The sequence below is a fragment of the Arachis hypogaea genome, chromosome 12 (genome assembly GCF_003086295.3).
Source record: "Arachis hypogaea cultivar Tifrunner chromosome 12, arahy.Tifrunner.gnm2.J5K5, whole genome shotgun sequence".
Lineage (NCBI taxonomy): Eukaryota > Viridiplantae > Streptophyta > Magnoliopsida > Fabales > Fabaceae > Arachis > Arachis hypogaea.
In genome coordinates this window covers 21,819,392-21,843,389 of record NC_092047.1, presented here as the reverse complement: position 1 = coordinate 21,843,389, position 23,998 = coordinate 21,819,392, and the positions used below count along the sequence as shown (strand labels likewise).

At 39.5% G+C, this 23,998-nt stretch overlaps 2 non-coding genes across 2 annotated transcripts; one reads left to right on the top strand and one right to left on the bottom strand.

Annotated features, from left to right (window-relative positions):
• Positions 1-5,253: 5,253 nt before the first annotated feature.
• LOC112731845 (small nucleolar RNA R71) lies at positions 5,254-5,357 on the bottom strand. The gene has a single exon (XR_003167601.1). It is a non-coding gene; the product is annotated as a small nucleolar RNA R71 (small nucleolar RNA).
• Positions 5,358-20,271: 14,914 nt separating this feature from the next.
• On the top strand, positions 20,272-20,375 carry LOC112731844 (small nucleolar RNA R71). The gene has a single exon (XR_003167600.1). It is a non-coding gene; the product is annotated as a small nucleolar RNA R71 (small nucleolar RNA).
• The last annotated feature ends 3,623 nt before the right edge of the window (positions 20,376-23,998 follow it).

Below are 23,998 nucleotides of genomic sequence, written 5' to 3'. Positions count from 1 at the left end.
GCTACATTGCATTATGGTGGGAGGGGAGATCAAAGTTCATAAACTCATTGCTGAACAGATACAAGAGTTTAGTGAGAAAAGTGACCCTGAATCCTGGCTCCACTTCCCTAGCACCATCATTAGACTATGCATCGATGCCCAAGTACCACTTGAAGATGAAAGACCTAATTGGCTATATCCTGGATTGGCCATAACTGCGTACAGAATGACTCTTGGCCCAACTGCTCCAAGACATACAAGAAGAAGAAATGAAGAAGGGCAACAAGCGGAAGCCGAGCAAGAAGCAGAACAAGAAGGACAGGAAGGAGAAGACAGAGAAGAAGAGCAAGAAGAGCAAGCAATTCCAGAAAGAAGACAACGAATTCCCAGAGACCCCATGGATATGAGCAGAATGCAGGAAATCATGGAAGGAATGTCTCAACAATACATGAGGTCTCAGGAGAGACAAGAGGACTTTCACCTAAAAATGATGGATATGCAAAGGAACTTTGAATCAAGATTCTTAGATCTGCAAAGGGAACAGAATTTACACTTACAGGAATCCTTCAGCCACATATGCCAACACCAAGATGCCAATGTCTTGGCAATCAAGGAAGCCACCACTTTACAGAATGCAAGATACTCAGTCCAAGCTGATTACAACATCAGTTCGCAAATCAAGCTTAACTACATAGGGGAACATCTACACAAGATGGACCCAGCATTCCCAGCTTTTGATGAGTATTTCAAAGGGAGGAAAGAAGGAGAAATAAACAAGGCAATGATCCTTGAAAAAGGAGTAGAAGAAACGATGAAAAAGGCTGGATTCTGGAAAAAGCTCATAAGAAAAGACAAAGGAAGCACAAGTGGTCAAAAAGAGGCAGGAAGCAAGAAGAAGCAGGATCCCAAGAATTAAGAAGAACCAAGCAATAAATAAGAGGTGGTCTCGTTCCTTAATAATCAAATGATAATTGGTGAATTGTCTTTATGAGCTTTCTTTCATCATAAGTCATTTAAGTGTTATGTGGAGTTTTTTTTTAGTATGAGTGTCTGTTTATTGCTTTGAATAAAGTGAATGCCTAGATGTTTGGATATAACTTCACCTTCTTAAACAAGTGCTTGCCATGCTTGTTCTGTTTCCAAAAATAAAATAAAAGTTTGAACAAAAGTAACTTGGCTCAATTAGTGACAAATCAAGTAGAATTAAGTGGTGGTATGCATGCTTGATTGTTTAAGTCAGATCACTGGAAATAGAGTGTAGAATTATCATTTTTTATGTAGAAATTGAAAACTGTCTATGGATCTTGATGAATGAATGTCTTTGGCCATGAAAAAGAAAGAAAAAGAAGAAGAAAAAGCCACTGAAAAAGGGCAACCAAAAAGCAAAAAAATTAAGAAAATAAGCTAGGCACCAATGGTTTGAACTTCTGAGACAAATGCCTGTGGTGTTTATGTATTAAGGATATGCTTGGATGAATAGGTTCTGAGGAGTGTTTCAACACTTGGTAACTTGGGTTAACTAACCCGGGATTATCAACCAAAAGTCCATTATCAAGAGCAACCTAAATACAAAACATTTAGTCACACAAAGAGGTGCTGGGCACCAATGTCTCAAGAAGAAATGTGAACTAAAATGCCTGAAGTGGATATGTGTAGTGCACTGATAAGAAAAAGAAAATGCCAAAGGCTGGTGCAACACATGACACTAAGCAAACAAGGAGCAAAGAAGCTCTAAGAAAAAGAAAAGAAAAACAAAGAAGAGAAAAGTGCCAAGGACATAGGAGTAACAAGAGGCCATAGCAGTGTTTGATGGATGCAATGAAAAAGTGATAATCTTACCTGATAAGAATGAAAAAGTGATGCTGCAACTTTCTGCATAAAACCCTTCTGATGTACTTAAAGGGCTTACTAATATAGCCAATGGGATTGCTTTCTGTTCATGCTTTTTTTTTTTCTCAAATAACTCAGGACTTGCTTAGGGACAAGCAAGTATTAAGTTTGGTGTTGTGATGCCAAGGCATCTTAGGCTAGTTTCACTAGTATTTTTCTGTTAGTTTTAGTGGTTTTATGCATTTTCTTGAGCTTAAAGTAACCAAGAATGGTTAAATGAATAACAAAGCAATGAACCATCCAAACAGTATGATTTTGATGCAAATTCCATGAGTTTTTAGTTATATTACTTGAATGCTATGAATGGAAGATTTCTCATGAAATTTTGCAAGACTTTGATGCAATTGTTTGGATGATTTCAGGGAAGAAGAGGCTAGGCAAGGAAGCAACAAAGTCAATAAAGGAAGCTTGAATATCACATGTGGAGTTTAAGTTCCAGTTTAAGCCTAAACTGGAGCTTAAACGCCAGAATCATGAAGGCTAAGAAATGCTGAAACTGAAGTTTAACCTCCAGTTTAACCTTAAACTGGAGGTTAAACGCCAGAATGAAAGTCTCACCAAAGAAGCATTTCCACGTTTAACCTCCAGTTTAACCTTAAACTGGAGGTTAAACGCCAGAATGAGAATGCCACTCAGGAAGCATTTCCACGTTTAACCTCCAGTTTAACCTTAAACTGGAGGTTAAACGCCAGAAGTAAGAAAGGCACCAGGAGCATTCCACGTTTAAGTTCCAGTTTAACCTTAAACTGGAGCTTAAACGTGTTCGACCAAGTTTTCTCCTCCAGGGTTGCTTTCTCCATTTCCACGTTTAAGCTCCAGTTTAACCTTAAACTGGAGCTTAAACGTGTTCGACACCTCCAGGGCTACCTTTCTCAGCTTCCACGTTTAAGCTCCAGTTTAACCTTAAACTGGAGCTTAAACGTGTTCGACCTCCCAGATGGCTTTCTCTATTTCCACGTTTAAGCTCCAGTTTAACCTTAAACTGGAGCTTAAACGTGTTCGACCTCCAGGGCTGCCTTTCCTATCTCCACGTTTAAGCTTCAGTTTAACCTTAAACTGAAGCTTAAACGTGTTCGACTAAGTCACCCTCCAGGGCTGCCTTCTTCCATTTCCACGTTTAAGCTTCAGTTTAACCTTAAACTGAAGCTTAAACGTGCTTCCACAAAAGGCATCACTGGAAGTGTCTGGCGTTTAAGCTACAGTTTAAGCTTAAACTGCAACTTAAACGCCACTCTTGGAAAAGGTTTCTGGGCCAAAAATATTGCGGTTTAAGTTAGTATTTGAGCACAAACATTAACTTAAATATACTCTGGTATGAAACCCAATTGAATATCATGGTTTATGGGATTGGGCCTGAAGGATTGATGAGTCTGAAATTTCAATTTATTGAGTCATGTGTCATTATTTGATTATCACTAAGTTGGCTCAATGAATGTTACAGAATTTGGATCAACAGCCTCATCAAGATTATGGATCATAAACCCAAGGCAAAAGGAAAGCAGGGAGAGGCCTCAAAGCCCAAGAAACACAACAGAAGCTCAATATAGAAAGTGTATAAATAGGATAGAATTTAAGTTAGGAAGGATTTTTTTACCTTTTCATTTGGCTAGTTTTCATATCTTTGTAATTGAATTCAGAGCTATGACTCACTAAACCCTCTTTCATTGGGTTAGGGAGCTCTATTGTAATTCAATGAATCAATAATAGTTTATCTTCTTCTTCAATCTTTTCTCTTGAATTTTGTTAGAAAGCTTCTCGATCTAATTCCATTGGGTAGTTGTCTTGGGAAAGAAACTACCCATAATTGGAATCCTTCGGAACCTTGGGAAAGGAATGGAGGATTCATGCTAGAGAAGCTTTCTCACAGTGAATTGGATTGGGGTTTGGATGGATATTGTGACATGTAATCCTACCAAATTGTGGTTCATGAAACTGTGTGGTATAATCAGTGATCGAGCATCATCTCTTCTTATGAACATTTAAACCAAGGGATTGGGAATTTGTTTGTTTTTAGAGAGAATTGGTGAGCCAAGGGATTGGGATCCAATCATATAAGATTGCCAAGCAAAATTCAATGAACGCATTGCTTGAGGAAGAGATAAACATGTTTTGATTCGGAGATCTCAATATCTCCTATAACCCAATGAATTCCCCATTTCTGATTTCCACTTTCTCTTTACATTCTGCAATTACATTCATGCAATCACCCCCATTCCCTTTTAATTTCAGCAATCTAGCTTCTGCTCTTTAATTCATGCAATTTAAGATTCCGCCATTTAAATTTCTTGTCATTTACGTTTCCCGCCAATTTTACATTCCGCAATTCTCATCTAAATCTTGATTCCGCTCAACTAGAACAAACTTCTAATCCGAATTGCTCACTCAACCAATCCTTGTGGGATTCGACCTCACTCTATTGTGAGTTTTTTACTTGACGATAACCGGTGCACTTGCCGGAAGGAATTTTGCCGATCGTGTAATTTCCTAAATCGTAGCATAACAAGTTTATGCGCATCAAGTTTATGGCGCCGTTGCCGGGGATTGGTTTTCGATTGACAATTCTCAAATTGGAAGTTAACTAGATTGAGCATTTTTTTGTTTTGATTAATTCAGTACACGTTACTTGTTGAATTTTAATTTCTGCACTCTGTTACATGCTATCTTTCTTTATGCCTTTAAATTCAAGCAACTAACTCACTGACTCACTAACTGTTTGAATTAATTCCTCAACTGCTCTAACCATACTCTTCCATTAACCAAGAGTATTTCACTTGTTTGTTGCCTGTGCTGTGTTCTTGTATGACAGGTAGGAGAGGAGAGACATCAACTCCTCCATATACCGAACCAGAGAGGACCCTTTATAGACTGAGAAGGGAAGCAAGAGGGAAGAGAGTACTGGGAGAAGAGGAATCTGAAGGAGAATCTGAGGACAATTTTGAGGAAGCTTTAGATCTCAACATGGATAGAGAAGTTCACAACCATGAGAGAGCTGATGGAAACAATGCCATTCCTGAGAGGAGGGTTCTTAGTTCATACATAAACCCAACCTCTGGGAATTGTGGTAGCAGCATCCAAAAACCACCCATTCAGGCCAACAATTTTGAGCTCAAACCACAGCTAATATCACTTGTGGAGAATCATTGTTCATTTGGTGGAAGTGCTAATGAAGACCCAAACCAACATCTCACAAAATTTCTGAGAATTTGCGACACTGTGAAGTCCAATGGAGTCCAGGAAGATGCATATAAACTGCTTTTGTTCCCATTTTCACTTAGGGACAAGGCAGCTAAGTGGCTGGAATCATTCCCAAGGGGGAGCCTAACAACCTGGGATGAGGTGGAAAGCAAGTTTCTGGCACGTTTCTACCCCCCACAAAAGGTCAATAGGCTTCGATCTGAGGTTCAGACGTTTAGACAACAAGATGGTGAAACTCTCTACGAGGCATGGGAGAGATTCAAGGATTTGACAAGGAAATGCCCACCAGACATGTTCCATGACTGGGTGCAATTGCATATTTTCTATGATGGACTGTCTTATGAATCAAGGAAGGCTGTGGACCATTCATCAGGAGGTTCATTGAACAGGAAAAAGACTGTGGAAGAAGCCATTGAAGTGATTGAGACAGTGGCTGAGAATGAGTACTACTATGCATCAGAGAGACACAACACTAAGGGAGTCATGGAGCTGAACCATGTTGATACAATTCTAGCCCAAAACAAGGTGTTTGCCAAGCAACTAGCAGAGCTCACCAGGAAATTAGAAACAAAACAAGTGGCTGCAATACACACACAAGATCAAGAGGAAGAAAGCACTGAAGGAGGTGATTGGGAAGAGGCCAATTATGTAGGAAATCAACAAAGGCAACCATATGATCCACATTCCAACACTTACAACCCAGGATGGAAAAACCACCCAAACCTTGGGTGGGGAAACCAGCAAAACCAACATAACAAGTCCACATACCAAAACTCCAACCAAAGATCATACCAAGCCACACAAAACACTTACTCTCAACCACCATATCATGGCCAAAATAATCAACCTACCCAACCTAACCCGAACCAACAATTTCAAGATCAATTAAACAGGATAGAAGGAATGCTGGCACACATGGGTCAGGACATAATTGAATTGAAAAGCTTCAGAGATGATGTGAGATCTACCTTAAGAAACCATGGTGAAAAACTCAAGAGGATGGAGTCTCAAGTAGGAGAGCTATCTCAACAGGCCCCCAAATCAACTGCAGTATTCCCTAGTGACACAGAAAAGAATCCTAAAGGGGAACAAAAGGGAGTGAGATGGGAAGAATGCAAAGCCATCACCATATTGAAAGAAGTCTCAGAAGAAGAAGGAATCAGATCCTCAGAACAGGAGCCAGAAATCTTGAAGGAAGGTGTGGAGGAAGCTAAGCAGGAAAGTGAAACTGAGCAAGCCAAGGAACTGCAAAAAGGCACGATGGAAACATACCAACCAAAAGCACCATTTCCTCAGAGGTTAGGAGGAGGTGAAAAAGGGAAAACCTATTCAAGGTTTTTAGAGACATTTAAGTCTCTCCATATCAATATTCCCTTTCTTGAGATTCTCCATCAAATGCCTACACACATCAAGTATTTAAAGGAATTGTTGAGCAAGAAAAGAGTTTTGAAGGGAGGACAAACGGTAACAATGAACAAAGAATGCAGTGCCCTCATCAAGAAGGACACAGTCTCTAAGAAAACAGACCCAGGAAGTTTTCATATTCCTTGCATCATAGGGGAAACAAAAATTGACAGAGGATTCTGTGATCTAGGAGCTAGCATAAATGTGATGCCTCTAACTCTTATGAAGAGGCTACAATTGAATGAGGTGAGATCCACTGATGTAATCATACAACTGGCTGACAAAACTCAGAAGCAAGCTGAAGGGGTAGTTGAGAATGTGCTGGTGAAAGTGGGAGATTATTACTTCCCCACAGACTTTGTCATTTTGGACATGGAGGAAAGCTACTTACACCCTATCATTCTGGGCAGACCATTTCTAGCCACTACTAGAGCGCTCATAGATGTAGAACAAGGAGAGCTAATTCTGAGAATACATGATGAACAGCTCATTTTCAAAGTTTTCAAACCTGCATCTGAGCCTGAACCAGAACCTGAAAAGCCTAAGGATGATAGTAGCCATCTGTGTTTGGAGGAAAGTAATCCAGCAGCTGAAACTCTAAAACAGTCCTTGGAAGGCAAACAAGAGTTGCAAGAGTTAAAGCCACAAGAATCAATGAAAACAGATCAGAAGGATCTTCCTAGCATAAGGGTCAATGAAGAAATCCTCAAGAGAAAGGGAAGAATGATAGGGAAATTGCCAAGAGGGTGGAGAAACAAGAAAATTCCCACTGAAGGTTTTTCTCCGGGAGATAAAGTGATATCAAGTCATTATCTGCCAATCCCACCTGGCCTCAAAACCATTCCTTCCCAGCTCCCTCAAGTGTTCACAATCAGGAAAGTTCTTTCTATGGAACATTTAGAGGTCATGAAGGAATCAAGTGGGGACGTTTGCATAGTGAGAGGAGAAGACGTCAAGCACTACAATCCACCCTAACAAGGGACAACCGTCAAGCTAGTGACGTTAAAGAAGCGCTTCATGGGAGGCAACCCATGTTTTTAATATCCTTACTCTTTATTGTTTTGTTTTGCATCTAATAAAGCATGGTTTCTTATGCATGAACTTGAATCCTCAGGACAACTGCTGAAAGAGTGCACTAAACATTGCATGTAAAATACAATTTGTCTCTAAGTTTGGTGTGCCTGAAGGCACCCAAATTTTATTCAAAATGCATTCAATTTTTCATGCAAAGTGCACAACCAAACATTAAGTTTGGTGTTCCTCTTTGAACACGGTTCATGAAAAGCAAGAAGTTCCTCTGGATTTCGAAATTCATGACAAGTAGACCATTCGCATGTTTTAATACTTTGGTTTCAATTACTTAGGGTAGTAAATTTGTTTAGAATCAAAGAGCCAAAGTGACTATGATTTATTAGAATTATGCACATTCATTAAGGACAACCAATATGGATTTCATGTCATCAGGAGACTTTACCAAACACTAAGTTTGGTGTCCAGTAATAAGTGTGCATACATACACAAGTCACGGCTATAAGCTCATGAAGTCAATCATTGATTTACATGTGCAAGTACTATTCATCATTCACATGGACCGAAAAATGATAGCAAACTTGTTTGCTTGTGCAGGTACAAAAGAAAAGACAAAAATGGAGGAAAAAGACAAAGGGAGGTACGGTGCTTGGTCAAAAAGAAAGTTCACAAGTCTTTGAAGCTAACACATGGGAAAAGGAAGTTCTGCAAGAAAAGATTGCTACATGTACAACCTAATGCACCCAGAATACTTCCAAGAAAATGAAAAGCAATTCGTCCTTCTCCCTAATTCATATATTTACCATCAAGCCACCCTTCACAAACCACCCTAGCCGTCCATTTTTCACTTACGGGCACTATAAAGAACCACTTGGGGAACGAGTTCAACACCACCAAATCTCCTTCATGCACATTTCCTTCATCATAGCATAAACTATCTCTTGCCGAAACCAACCTCCCCACACTTCCAACAACACTTCTTGCTTCACCTTGTCAACTTTAGCTTGTCACTTACCCCAAAACTAAAGAACCAATGGCAGCTTCATCTAGCCACAAAAGAAGAAAAGACAAGCAACCAATGGAGGAGAACAGGGAATTCGATGCAAGGAGATACAAATCAGTTTTCCATGAGATTCAAGCCGAATGGATGAGACCTAAAAGGGTACTAGCTGAGGTTCCCTTTGACCTTGAAAAGGATGAGTTCCCAGGTGTTTGGGAGAAGATCAAAAAGAGGAAGTGGGAGCTCCTGACTAAGCCAATCACTAAAATCAACATCAACTTGGTGAAGGAGTTCTATGCAAATGCAGTGAGGGAAGACTCAACCAAGAAACCCACATACAAAAGCTATGTGAGAGGGGTGGAAGTTGACTTCAGCCCCAAGGCAATCATGAAAACTCTTGGCCTGAAAAACATACATTTCAGCCAAGCAAGTTATGAGGAAAGGATGATAGGAGAACCTGACTACACGACTATTGCTGAAGATCTTTGTGCCATCAGAGCTGAATGGGTGAGAAAAACAAGAGGGGCTCCAAGAGTCTTGAGAAGGGGAGACCTAACACCTGAAGCTAAAGGGTGGTATGCAATAGTTAGGAGATCCATCCTACCCACTGCAAACTCTTCAGAAATAGTCCCTAAAAGAGCCATCTTGCTACATTGCATTATGGTGGGAGGGGAGATCAAAGTTCATAAACTCATTGCTGAACAGATACAAGAGTTTAGTGAGAAAAGTGACCCTGAATCCTGGCTCCACATCCCTAGCACCATCATTAGACTATGCATCGATGCCCAAGTACCACTTGAAGATGAAAGACCTAATTGGCTATATCCTGGATTGGCCATAACTGCGTACAGAATGACTCTTGGCCCAACTGCTCCAAGACATACAAGAAGAAGAAATGAAGAAGGGCAACAAGTGGAAGCCGAGCAAGAAGCAGAACAAGAAGAAGCAGGATCCCAAGAATTAAGAAGAACCAAGCAATAAATAAGAGGTGGTCTCGTTCCTTAATAATCAAATGATAATTGGTGAATTGTCTTTATGAGCTTTCTTTCATCATAAGTCATTTAAGTGTTTTGTGGAGTTTTTTTTTTAGTATGAGTGTCTGTTTATTGCTTTGAATAAAGTGAATGCCTAGATGTTTGGATATAACTTCACCTTCTTAAACAAGTGCTTGCCATGCTTGTTCTGTTTCCAAAAATAAAATAAAAGTTTGAACAAAAGTAACTTGGCTCAATTAGTGACAAATCAAGTGGAATTAAGTGGTGGTATGCATGCTTGATTGTTTAAGTCAGATCACTGGAAATAGAGTGTAGAATTATCATTTTTTATGTAGAAATTGAAAACTGTCTATGGATCTTGATGAATAAATGTCTTTGGCCATGAAAAAGAAAGAAAAAGAAGAAGAAAAAGCCACTGAAAAAGGGCAACCAAAAAGCAAAAAAATTAAGAAAATAAGCTAGGCACCAATGGTTTGAACTTCTGAGACAAATGCCTGTGGTGTTTATGTATTAAGGATATGCTTGGATGAATAGGTTCTGAGGAGTGTTTCAACACTTGGTAACTTGGGTTAACTAACCCGGGATTATCAACCAAAAGTCCATTATCAAGAGCAACCTAAATACAAAACATTTAGTCACACAAAGAGGTGCTGGGCACCAATGTCTCAAGAAGAAATGTGAACTAAAATGCCTGAAGTGGATATGTGTAGTGCACTGATAAGAAAAAGAAAATGCCAAAGGCTGGTGCAACACATGACACGAAGCAAACAAGGAGCAAAGAAGCTCTAAGAAAAAGAAAAGAAAAACAAAGAAGAGAAAAGTGCCAAGGACATAAGAGTAACAAGAGGCCATAGCAGTGTTTGATGGATGCAATGAAAAAGTGATAATCTTACCTGATAAGAATGAAAAAGTGATGCTGCAACTTTCTGCATAAAACCCTTCTGATGAACTTCAAATGCTTGCTAATATAGCCAATGTAATTGCTTTCTGTTTCATACTTTCTTCTCAAATAACTCAGGACTTGCTTAGGGACAAGCAAGTATTAAGTTTGGTGTTGTGATACCAAGGCATCTTAGGCTAGTTTCACTAGTTTTTTTTTTACAGTTTTAGTTGTTTTATGCATTTTCTTGAGCTTAAAGTAACCAAGAATGGTTAAAAGAATAACAAAGCAATGAACCATCCAAACAATATGATTTTGATGCAAATTCCATGAGTTTTAGTTATATTACTTGAATGCTATGAATGGAAGATTTCTCATGAAATTTTGCAAGACTTTGATGCAATTGTTTGGATGATTTCAGGGAAGAAGAGGCTAGGCAAGGAAGCAACAAAATCAATAAAGGAAGCTTGAATATCACATGTGGAGTTTAAGTTCCAGTTTAAGCCTAAACTGGAGCTTAAACGCCAGAATCATGAAGGCTAAGAAATGCTGAAACTGAAGTTTAACCTCCAGTTTAACCTTAAACTGGAGGTTAAACGCCAGAATGGAAGTCTCACCAAAGAAGCATTTCCACGTTTAACCTCCAGTTTAACCTTAAACTGGAGGTTAAACGCCAGAATGAGAATGCCACTCAGGAAGCATTTCCACGTTTAACCTCCAGTTTAACCTTAAACTGGAGGTTAAACGCCAGAAATGGGAATGCACCAGGGAGCCATTTCCACATTTAAGCTCCAGTTTAACCTTAAACTGGAGCTTAAACGTGTTCGACCAAGTTTTCTCCTCCAGGGTTGCTTTCTCCATTTCCACGTTTAAGCTCCAGTTTAACCTTAAACTGGAGCTTAAACGTGTTCGACACCTCCAGGGCTACCTTTCTCAGCTTCCACGTTTAAGCTCCAGTTTAACCTTAAACTGGAGCTTAAACGTGTTCGACCTCCCAGATGGCTTTCTCTATTTCCACGTTTAAGCTCCAGTTTAACCTTAAACTGGAGCTTAAACGTGTTCGACCTCCAGGGCTGCCTTTCCTATCTCCACGTTTAAGCTTCAGTTTAACCTTAAACTGAAGCTTAAACGTGTTCGACTAAGTCACCCTCCAGGGCTGCCTTCTTCCATTTCCACGTTTAAGCTTCAGTTTAACCTTAAACTGAAGCTTAAACGTGCTTCCACAAAAGGCATCACTGGAAGTGCACCGGTCATCGTCAAGTAAAAACTCACAATAGAGTGAGGTCGAATCCCACAAGGATTGGTTGAGTGAGCAATTCGGATTAGAAGTTTGTTCTAGTTGAGCGGAATCAAGATTTAGATGAGAATTGCGGAATGTAAAATTGGCGGGAAACGTAAATGACAAGAAATTTAAATGGCGGAATCTTAAATTGCATGAATTAAAGAGCAGAAGCTAGATTGCTGAAATTAAAAGGGAATGGGGGTGATTGCATGAATGTAATTGCAGAATGTAAATAGAAAGTGGAAATCAGAAATGGGGAATTCATTGGGTTATAGGAGATATTGAGATCTCCGAATCAAAACATGTTTATCTCTTCCTCAAGCAATGCGTTCATTGAATTTTGCTTGGCAATCTTATATGATTGGATCCCAATCCCTTGGCTCACCAATTCTCTCTAAAAACAAACAAATTCCCAATCCCTTGGTTTAAATGTTCATAAGAAGAGATGATGCTCGATCACTGATTATACCACACAGTTTCATGAACCACAATTTGGTAGGATTACATGTCACAATATCCATCCAAACCCCAATCCAATTCACTGTGAGAAAGCTTCTCTAGCATGAATCCTCCATTCCTTTCCCAAGGTTCCGAAGGATTCCAATTATGGGTAGTTTCTTTCCCAAGACAACTACCCAATGGAATTAGATCGAGAAGCTTTCTAACAAAATTCAAGAGAAAAGATTGAAGAAGAAGATAAACTATTATTGATTCATTGAATTACAATAGAGCTCCCTAACCCAATGAAAGAGGGTTTAGTGAGTCATAGCTCTGAATTCAATTACAAAGATATGAAAACTAGCCAAATGAAAAGGTAAAAAAATCCTTCCTAACTTAAATTCTATCCTATTTATACACTTTCTATATTGAGCTTTTGTTGTGTTTCTTGGGCTTTGAGGCCTCTCCCTGCTTTCCTTTTGCCTTGGGTTTATGATCCATAATCTTGATGAGGCTGTTGATCCAAATTCTGTAACATTCATTGAGCCAACTTAGTGATAATCAAATAATGACACATGACTCAATAAATTGAAATTTCAGACTCATTAATCCTTCAGGCCCAATCCCATAAACCATGATATTCAATTGGGTTTCATACCAGAGTATATTTAAGTTAATGTTTGTGCTCAAATACTAACTTAAACCGCAATATTTTTGGCCCAGAAACCTTTTCCAAGAGTGGCGTTTAAGTTGCAGTTTAAGCTTAAACTGTAGCTTAAACGCCAGACACTTCCAGTGATGCCTTTTGTGGAAGCACGTTTAAGCTTCAGTTTAAGGTTAAACTGAAGCTTAAACGTGGAAATGGAAGAAGGCAGCCCTGGAGGGTGACTTAGTCGAACACGTTTAAGCTTCAGTTTAAGGTTAAACTGAAGCTTAAACGTGGAGATAGGAAAGGCAGCCCTGGAGGTCGAACACGTTTAAGCTCCAGTTTAAGGTTAAACTGGAGCTTAAACGTGGAAATAGAGAAAGCCATCTGGGAGGTCGAACACGTTTAAGCTCCAGTTTAAGGTTAAACTGGAGCTTAAATGTGGAAGCTGAGAAAGGTAGCCCTGGAGGTGTCGAACACGTTTAAGCTCCAGTTTAAGGTTAAACTGGAGCTTAAACGTGGAAATGGAGAAAGCAACCCTGGAGGAGAAAACTTGGTCGAACACGTTTAAGCTCCAGTTTAAGGTTAAACTGGAGCTTAAACGTGGAAATGGCTCCCTGGTGCATTCCCATTTCTGGCGTTTAACCTCCAGTTTAAGGTTAAACTGGAGGTTAAACGTGGAAATGCTTCCTGAGTGGCATTCTCATTCTGGCGTTTAACCTCCAGTTTAAGGTTAAACTGGAGGTTAAACGTGGAAATGCTTCTTTGGTGAGACTTCCATTCTGGCGTTTAACCTCCAGTTTAAGGTTAAACTGGAGGTTAAACGTCAGTTTCAGCATTTCTTAGCCTTTATGATTCTGGCGTTTAAGCTCCAGTTTAGGCTTAAACTGGAACTTAAACTCCACATGTGATATTCAAGCTTCCTTTATTGATTTTGTTGCTTCCTTGCCTAGCCTCTTCTTCCCTGAAATCATCCAAACAATTGCATCAAAGTCTTGCAAAATTTCATGAGAAATCTTCCATTCATAGCATTCAAGTAATATAATTAAAACTCATGGAATTTGCATCAAAATCATATTGTTTGGATGGTTCATTGCTTTGTTATTCTTTTAAACATTCTTGGTTACTTTAAGCTCAAGAAAATGCATAAAACAACTAAAACTATAAAAAAAAAACTAGTGAAACTAGCCTAAGATGCCTTGGTATCACAACACCAAACTTAATACTTGCTTGTCCCTAAGCAAGTCCTGAGTTATTTGAGAAGAAAGTATGAAACAGAAAGCAATTACATTGGCTATATTAGCAAGCATTTGAAGTTCATCAGAAGGGTTTTATGCAGAAAGTTGCAGCATCACTTTTTCATTCTTATCAGGTAAGATTATCACTTTTTCATTGCATCCATCAAACACTGCTATGGCCTCTTGTTATTCTTATGTCCTTGGCACTTTTCTCTTCTTTGTTTTTCTTTTCTTTTTCTTAGAGCTCCTTTGCTCCTTGTTTGCTTGGTGTCATGTGTTGCACAAGCCTTTGGCATTTTCTTTTTCTTATCAGTGCACTACACATATCCACTTCAGGCATTTTAGTTCACATTTCTTCTTGAGACATTGGTGCCCAGCACCTCTTTGTGTGACTAAATGTTTTGTATTTAGGTTGCTCTTGATAATGGACTTTTGGTTGATAATCCCGGGTTAGTTAACCCAAGTTACCAAGTGTTGAAACACTCCTTAGAACCTATTCATCCAAGCATATCCTTAATACATAAACACCACAGGCATTTGTCTCAGAAGTTCAAACCATTGGTGCCTAACTTATTTTCTCAATTTTCTTGCTTTTTGGTTGCCCTTTTTCAGTGGCTTTTTCTTCTTCTTTTTCTTTCTTTTTCATGGCCAAAGACATTTATTCATCAAGATCCATAGACAGTTTTCAATTTCTACACAAAAAATGATAATTCTACACTCTAATTCCAGTGATCTGACTAAACAATCAAGCATGCATACCACCACTTAATTCTACTTGATTTGTCACTAATTGAGCCAAGTTACTTTTGTTCAAACTTTTCTTTTATTTTTGGAAACAGAACAAGCATGGCAAGCACTTGTTTAAGAAGGTGAAGTTATATCCAAACATCTAGGCGTTCACTTTATTCAAAGCGATAAACAGACAAATATACTAAAAACTTCACATTCCAGAAAGGTTCAACATTTACAGTTTAAACCAGAACAAGCATGCTTTTGTTTGCCCTTTTTAAAGAATTATCAAGGAACAATACCACCTTGTGAAATTCCTTGTTTTCTCTTTGTTGCCAGGAAACACTTTGATTTCTTCTTCTTCTCCTAATTGTTGCTTCATGTTTTAAGATCCTTGTTTCCTTTCCTGCAAAGAGTGATGAAGTTGCTTGCTTCTCAAGCACTTGAGTGGTTAGCTCAACTATGTGTGGGTAAGTATCTGAGTCTTAAGTTGGTGTGTGAACACCAAACTTAGTCTCCCACTTACTTCTCTGTTCTTTGAATCTTTGAGTTCTCTTTGGAATGAAGTTGCTGCTAAGGGTTTTAAGCATTTCTGTGACTGCTTAGAATGGTTGTTCCTTTCATATAATTCAAAGGTTGTTGTGTTCAGTTGATCTTTATGGTGGAACACCAAACTTAGAGTCACACATTCCCCTTTGAATTATTGATCCACGAATTCATTGTTTGGTGTGAAACACCAAACTAAATTCTTTGCAATGCACAGAAACTACTTCACCCTTTTTATTGAAACAAATAAAAGAAACAGCAAAAGGGTATTACCTCAGGTTGGGTTGCCTCCCAACAAGCGCTTCTTTAACGTCATTAGCTTGACGGTCAGCTTCCTCAGTTGAGGTGATATTTAACCTTGTCCTTCTCCTCCACATCTCCCAAGTAATGTTTGAGTCTTTGACCGTTCACAATGAAGGTTCGTTGTGACTTTTCTTCCATGATTTCTACTTGTCCATATTTGGAGACCTTGGTGACAAGGAATGGTCCAGACCACCTTGATTTTAGCTTCCCTGGAAATAGCTTCAGCCTAGAATTGTAGAGCAATACTTTTTGTCCTTCTTCAAATTTCCTTGGGGCTATGTTGCTGTCATGCTTCTTCTTTGCTCTTTCTTTGTAAATTTTGGCATTCTCATAAGCTTCAGCTCTGAACTCTTCCAACTCTTGAATTTGCAACATCCTTCTTTCTCCAGCAGCTTTGCTGTCCAAGTTCAAAAGTTTCAAGGCCCAGTATGCCTTGTGCTCCAACTCCAGTGGCAAATGGCAAGCTTTTCCGTATACTAGTTGGTAAGGAGACATTCCAATTGGTGTTTTGAAAGCTGTCCTATATGCCCAAAGAGCATCATCTAGCTTAATCGACCAGTCCTTCCTTGAAGTTCCCACAGTCTTTTCCAGGATCCTTTTGAGTTCTCTGTTAGATATTTCGGCTTGCCCACTTGTTTGTGGATGGTATGGTGTGGCTACCTTGTGTTTGACTCCATATTTTAGAAGCAATGCCTCTAATGGTTTGTTGCAGAAGTGGCTTCCTCCATCACTGATGATTGCTCTTGGAACCCCAAAATGGCAAAAAATGTGTTTTCTGAGGAAGTTCATGACTACCTTATTATCATTGGTTGGAGTTGCTATTGCTTCAACCCATTTGGAGACATAGTCTACTGCCACAAGAATGTAATTATTTGAGTATGAGGAGGGAAAGGGTCCCATGAAATCTATCCCCCATACATCAAACAATTCAAGTTCCAGAATGAATTGTTGTGGCATTTCATTTCTTCTTGGCAGGTTCCCTGCTTTCTGGCATTCATGGCAGTGCTTCACTAGTTCCTTTGCATCTTTGAAGATAGTGGGCCAATAAAAACCACACTGCAACACCTTAGCTGCTGTTCTTTCTCCTGCAAAATGTCCTCCATAAGTGGAGCCATGGCAGTCCCATAAGACTTCCCTTCCTTCTTCCTCTGATATGCATCTTCTGAGTATGCCATCGGAACATTTTTTGAACAAGTATGGTTCGTCCCAGATGAAGTATTTGGCATCATTTACCAATTTCTTCCTTTGATGCTTGTTAAATTCCAACGGCAAACTCCCAGTGGCCTTGAAGTTTGCTATGTCTGCAAACCAGGGTGCTTTGTGAATTACCATGAGTTGTTCATCAGGAAAGCACTCATTTATATGTGTGCTTTGTGCGCTTCCTTCTTCACATGGTATCCTTGATAAATGGTCTGCCACCTTGTTCTCTACACCCTTCTTGTCTTTGATTTCAATGTCAAATTCCTGCAACAAAAGAACCCATCTAATAAGTCTTGGTTTGGATTCTTGTTTAGCAAGTAAGTATTTTAAAGCTGAATGATCAGTGAAGACAATGACTTTAGATCCAATGAGATAGGATCTAAATTTGTCAAATGCAAAGACTATTGCCAAGAGTTCTTTTTCAGTGGTTGTGTAATTCCTTTGGTTAGCATTCAAGACTTTACTGGCATAATAAATCACATGTACCAAATTGTCTTTCCTTTGTCCTAACACTGCCTCAATAGCAAGGTCTAATGCATCACACATCAGTTCAAAAGGTAAGTTCCAATCAGGTGGGGCAATGATAGGTGCAGAGGAAAGTTTTTGCTTCAAAAGTTCATAGGCTAGCATGCAATTTTTATCAAATACAAAGGGTGTATCAGAGACAAGCAAGTTACTCAAAGGTTTGGCTATTTTAGAAAAGTCTCTAATAAACCTTCTGTAAAACCCAGCGTGTCCCAAAAAACTCCTAACTGCCTTGACATTACTTGGTGGAGGTAGTTTTTCAATGATTTCCACCTTAGCTCTGTCCACCTCCATGCCTCTATTAGAGATTTTGTGGCCAAGGACTATTCCTTCTGTGACCATGAAATGACATTTTTCCCAGTTTAATACTAGGTTAGTCTCTTGGCACCTCTTAAGCACCAAGGCAAGGTGGTGTAGGCAGCTGGGAAAAGAATCTCCAAACACAGAAAAATCATCCATGAAGACCTCAATAAATTTTTCAATCATGTCCGAAAAGATGGACAGCATGCATCTTTGGAAAGTGGCAGGTGCATTGCACAATCCAAAGGGCATGCGTCTATAAGCAAAAACTCCATATGGACAAACAAATGATGTTTTCTCTTGATCTCTATGATCAACTACTATCTGATTATAGCCTGAGTATCCATCCAAGAAGCAATAGTAAGCATGTCCTGCAAGCCTTTCAAGCATCTGATCCATGAATGGGAGTGGGAAATGATCTTTTCTGGTGGCTTCATTGAGCTTCCTGTAGTCTATGCACATCCTCCACCCAGTGACAGTTCTTGTGGGTATGAGTTCGTTCCTCTCATTTGGCACCACAGTTATGCCACCTTTCTTGGGAACTACATGGATGGGACTAACCCATGGGCTATCAGAAATGGGGTAGATTACCCCTGCCTGCCATAACTTCATGACCTCCTTTTGTACCATTTCTTTCATGACGAGATTCAATCTTCTCTGAGCTTGGATGGATGGTCTAGCATCCTCTTCTAACAAGATTTTATACATGCATATGGATGAACTTATCCCCTTCAAATCAGCTAGGGTCCATCCAATGGCATCTTGATGAGTTTGTAGCACCTTGATCAATTCTTCTTCCTGTTCTTGACTCAGGGCAGAGCTAATGATAACAGGATGACTCTCATCACTACCCAAGTATGCATACTTGAGATTAGGGGGCAATGCTTTGAGCTCAGGTTTTGGTGCTTCCTTCTCTTCTTTCACTATCTCTGGCATGTTTGGCATGGTTGTTTCAGCAGCCTTGATGTCACTAACTTCTATGTCTTTGGTGAACTCCTCCTCTGCCACTTCCTTTGTTGTTTCCTCAAAAGTTTCTTGTACTGCAATGTCCACTACATCCACCCTCATGCATTCCCTTAGTGATTCTGATGGATAGCTCATTGCTTTGAATACGTTAAACACCAATTTCTCATCATGTAGTCTAAGAGTGAGTTCACCCTTTTGTACATCTATGATGGCTCCAGCAGTAGCCAGGAAGGGTCTTCCCAGGATTATTGAAGCTTTGGCTTCTTCCTCCATATCTAACACCACAAAATCGGCAGGAAATATAAAATCTCCCACCTTCACCAACAAATCCTCAACTATCCCATGAGGGAATTTAAAAGTTCGATCTGCCAATTGGAGGGCCATTCTTGTTGGTTTGGCTTCCTCAATCTTCATTCTTCTCATCATTGTTAGAGACATCAAATTGATACTGGCCCCTAAGTCACACAAGGCCTTCTCCACCATGACTTCTCCTATGATGCAGGGGATTTGGAAACTGCCTGGATCCTTCAATTTCTGAGGCAATTTGTGCTGGATGATGGCACTGCATTCTTCAGTTAACAACACAGTTTCCTCGTTTCTCCAGCTTCTTTTCTTGGTCATTAATTCCTTTAAGAATTTTGCATAGAGTGGCATTTGCTCTATTGCCTCAGCAAACGGAATGTTGATTTGAAGCTTCTTGAAAATCTCCAAGAACCTGGAGAATTGGCCATCCTTTTCACTTTTCATCAAACGTTGAGGATATGGTGCTTTAGGTGTATAAGGCTTCAGGACCTCTTTTTCTTTTTCTTTTGTTGCAAACGATGTAAAAGATTGTCCTTGTTCCTTATCTCTCACATTTTCCTTTGCTTCATCCTCTGTGGTTTCCTTTGAGATCTCCTTTAGATTCTTTCCGCTTCTGAGGGTTATGGCCTTACATTCTTCCCTTGCAATAGCCTTGGCAGCATGAGAAACGCTTGTCCCAGGGGTTTGCTTAGACAAATACGCAATTTGATTTTCTAGCTTCTGGATGGCAGCTCCTTGGTTTTGCAGGTTAGAATTTACTTCTTCCTTAAAAGCTTTCAATTCGGTTATGTCTTGACTCATGGTTGCAAGCATTCCTTCTATCCTGTTTAATTGATCTTGAAATTGTTGGTTCGGATTAGGTTGAGAAGGTTGATTATTTTGGCTATGATATGGTGGTTGAGAGTAAGTGTTTTGTGTGGCTTGGTATGATCTTTGGTTGGAGTTTTGGTATGTGGACTTGTTATGTTGGTTTTGCTGGTTTCCCCACCCAAAGTTTGGGTGATTTTTCCAGCCTGGGTTGTAAGTGTTGGAATGTGGATCATATGGTTGCCTTTGTTGATTTCCTACATAATTAGCCTCTTCCCAATCACCTCCTTCAGTACTTTCTTCCTCTTGATCTTGTGTGTGTATTGCAGCCACTTGTTTTGTTTCTAATTTCCTGGTGAGCTCTGCTAGTTGCTTGGCAAACACCTTGTTCTGGGCTAGAATTGTATCAACATGGTTCAGCTCCATGACTCCCTTAGTGTTGTGTCTCTCTGATGCATAGTAGTACTCATTCTCAGCCACTGTCTCAATCACTTCAATGGCTTCTTCCACAGTCCTTTTCCTGTTCAATGAACCTCCTGATGAATGGTCCACAGCCTTCCTTGATTCATAAGACAGTCCATCATAGAAAATATGCAATTGCACCCAGTCATGGAACATGTCTGGTGGGCATTTCCTTGTCAAATCCTTGAATCTCTCCCATGCCTCGTAGAGAGTTTCACCATCTTGTTGTCTAAACGTCTGAACCTCAGATCGAAGCCTATTGACCTTTTGTGGGGGGTAGAAACGTGCCAGAAACTTGCTTTCCACCTCATCCCAGGTTGTTAGGCTCCCCCTTGGGAATGATTCCAACCACTTAGCTGCCTTGTCCCTAAGTGAAAATGGGAACAAAAGCAGTTTATATGCATCTTCCTGGACTCCATTGGACTTCACAGTGTCGCAAATTCTTAGAAATTTTGTGAGATGTTGGTTTGGGTCTTCATTAGCACTTCCACCAAATGAACAATGATTCTCCACAAGTGATATTAGCTGTGGTTTGAGCTCAAAATTGTTGGCCTGAATGGGTGGTTTTTGGATGCTGCTACCACAATTCCCAGAGGTTGGGTTTATGTATGAACTAAGAACCCTCCTCTCAGGAATGGCATTGTTTCCATCAGCTCTCTCATGGTTGTGAACTTCTCTATCCATGTTGAGATCTAAAGCTTCCTCAAAATTGTCCTCAGATTCTCCTTCAGATTCCTCTTCTCCCAGTACTCTCTTCCCTCTTGCTTCCCTTCTCAGTCTATGAAGGGTCCTCTCTGGTTCGGTATATGGAGGAGTTGATGTCTCTCCTCTCCTACCTGTATACAAGAACACAGCACAGGCAACAAACAAGTGAAATACTCTTGGTTAATGGAAGAGTATGGTTAGAGCAGTTGAGGAATTAATTCAAACAGTTAGTGAGTCAGTGAGTTAGTTGCTTGAATTTAAAGGCATAAAGAAAGATAGCATGTAACAGAGTGCAGAAATTAAAATTCAACAAGTAACTGTACTGAATTAATCAAAACAAAAAAAATGCTCAATCTAGTTAACTTCCAATTTGAGAATTGTCAATCGAAAACCAATCCCCGGCAACGGCGCCATAAACTTGATGCGCATAAACTTGTTATGCTACGATTTAGGAAATTGCACGATCGGCAAAATTCCTTCCGGCAAGTGCACCGGTTATCGTCAAGTAAAACTCACAATAGAGTGAGGTCGAATCCCACAAGGATTGGTTGAGTGAGCAATTCGGATTAGAAGTATGTTCTAGTTGAGCGGAATCAAGATTTAGATGAGAATTGCGGAATGTAAAATTGGCGGGAAACGTAAATGACAAGAAATTTAAATGGCGGAATCTTAAATTGCATGAATTAAAGAGCAGAAGCTAGATTGCTGAAATTAAAAGGGAATGGGGGTGATTGCATGAATGTAATTGCAGAATGTAAAGAGAAAGTGGAAATCAAAATGGGGAATTCATTGGGTTATAGGAGATATTGAGATCTCCGAATCAAAACATGTTTATCTCTTCCTCAAGCAATGCGTTCATTGAATTTTGCTTGGCAATCTTATATGATTGGATCCCAATCCCTTGGCTCACCAATTCTCTCTAAAAACAAACAAATTCCCAATCCCTTGGTTTAAATGTTCATAAGAAGAGATGATGCTCGATCACTGATTATACCACACAGTTTCATGAACCACAATTTGGTAGGATTACATGTCACAATATCCATCCAAACCCCAATCCAATTCACTGTGAGAAAGCTTCTCTAGCATGAATCCTCCATTCCTTTCCCAAGGTTCCGAAGGATTCCAATTATGGGTAGTTTCTTTCCCAAGACAACTACCCAATGGAATTAGATCGAGAAGCTTTCTAACAAAATTCAAGAGAAAAGATTGAAGAAGAAGATAAACTATTATTGATTCATTGAATTACAATAGAGCTCCCTAACCCAATGAAAGGGGTTTAGTGAGTCATAGCTCTGAATTCAATTACAAAGATATGAAAACTAGCCAAATGAAAAGGTAAAAAATCCTTCCTAACTTAAATTCTATCCTATTTATACACTTTCTATATTGAGCTTCTGTTGTGTTTCTTGGGCTTTGAGGCCTCTCCCTGCTTTCCTTTTGCCTTGGGTTTATGATCCATAATCTTGATGAGGCTGTTGATCCAAATTCTGTAACATTCATTGAGCCAACTTAGTGATAATCAAATAATGACACATGACTCAATAAATTGAAATTTCAGACTCATCAATCCTTCAGGCCCAATCCCATAAACATGATATTCAATTGGGTTTCATACCAGAGTAATTTAAGTTAATGTTTGTGCTCAAATACTAACTTAAACCGCAATATTTTTGGCCCAGAAACCTTTTCCAAGAGTGGCGTTTAAGTTGCAGTTTAAGCTTAAACTGTAGCTTAAACGCCAGACACTTCCAGTGATGCCTTTTGTGGAAGCACGTTTAAGCTTCAGTTTAAGGTTAAACTGAAGCTTAAACGTGGAAATGGAAGAAGGCAGCCCTGGAGGGTGACTTAGTCGAACACGTTTAAGCTTCAGTTTAAGGTTAAACTGAAGCTTAAACGTGGAGATAGGAAAGGCAGCCCTGGAGGTCGAACACGTTTAAGCTCCAGTTTAAGGTTAAACTGGAGCTTAAACGTGGAAATAGAGAAAGCCATCTGGGAGGTCGAACACGTTTAAGCTCCAGTTTAAGGTTAAACTGGAGCTTAAACGTGGAAGCTGAGAAAGGTAGCCCTGGAGGTGTCGAACACGTTTAAGCTCCAGTTTAAGGTTAAACTGGAGCTTAAACGTGGAAATGGAGAAAGCAACCCTGGAGGAGAAAACTTGGTCGAACACGTTTAAGCTCCAGTTTAAGGTTAAACTGGAGCTTAAACGTGGAAATGGCTCCCTGGTGCATTCCCATTTCTGGCGTTTAACCTCCAGTTTAAGGTTAAACTGGAGGTTAAACGTGGAAATGCTTCCTGAGTGGCATTCTCATTTGGCGTAACCTGGTCAGGTTTAACCTAGCCAGTTTAAGTTAAACTGGAGGTTAAACTTCAGTTTCAGCATTTCTTAGCCTTCATGATTCTGGCGTTTAAGCTCCAGTTTAGGCTTAAACTGGAACTTAAACTCCACATGTGATATTCAAGCTTCCTTTATTGATTTTGTTGCTTCCTTGCCTAGCCTCTTCTTCCCTGAAATCATCCAAACAATTGCATCAAAGTCTTGCAAAATTTCATGAGAAATCTTCCATTCATAGCATTCAAGTAATATAACTAAAACTCATGGAATTTGCATCAAAATCATACTGTTTGGATGGTTCATTGCTTTGTTATTCTTTTAACCATTCTTGGTTACTTTAAGCTCAAGAAAATGCATAAAACAACTAAAACTACAAAAAAAGCTAGTGAAACTAGCCTAAGATGCCTTGGATCACACCAAACTTAATACTTGCTTGTCCCTAAGCAAGTCCTGAGTTATTTGAGAAGAAAGTATGAAACAGAAAGCAATTACATTGGCTATATTAGCAAGCATTTGAAGTTCATCAGAAGGGTTTTATGCAGAAAGTTGCAGCATCACTTTTCATTCTTATCAGGTAAGATTATCACTTTTTCATTGCATCCATCAAACACTGCTATGGCCTCTTGTTATTCTTATGTCCTTGGCACTTTTCTCTTCTTTGTTTTTCTTTTCTTTTTCTTAGAGCTCTTTGCTCCTTGTTTGCTTGTGTCATGTGTTGCACAAGCCTTTGGCATTTTCTTTTTCTTATCAGTGCACTACACATATCCACTTCAGGCATTTTAGTTCACATTTCTTCTTGAGACATTGGTGCCAGCACCTCTTTGTGTGACTAAATGTTTTG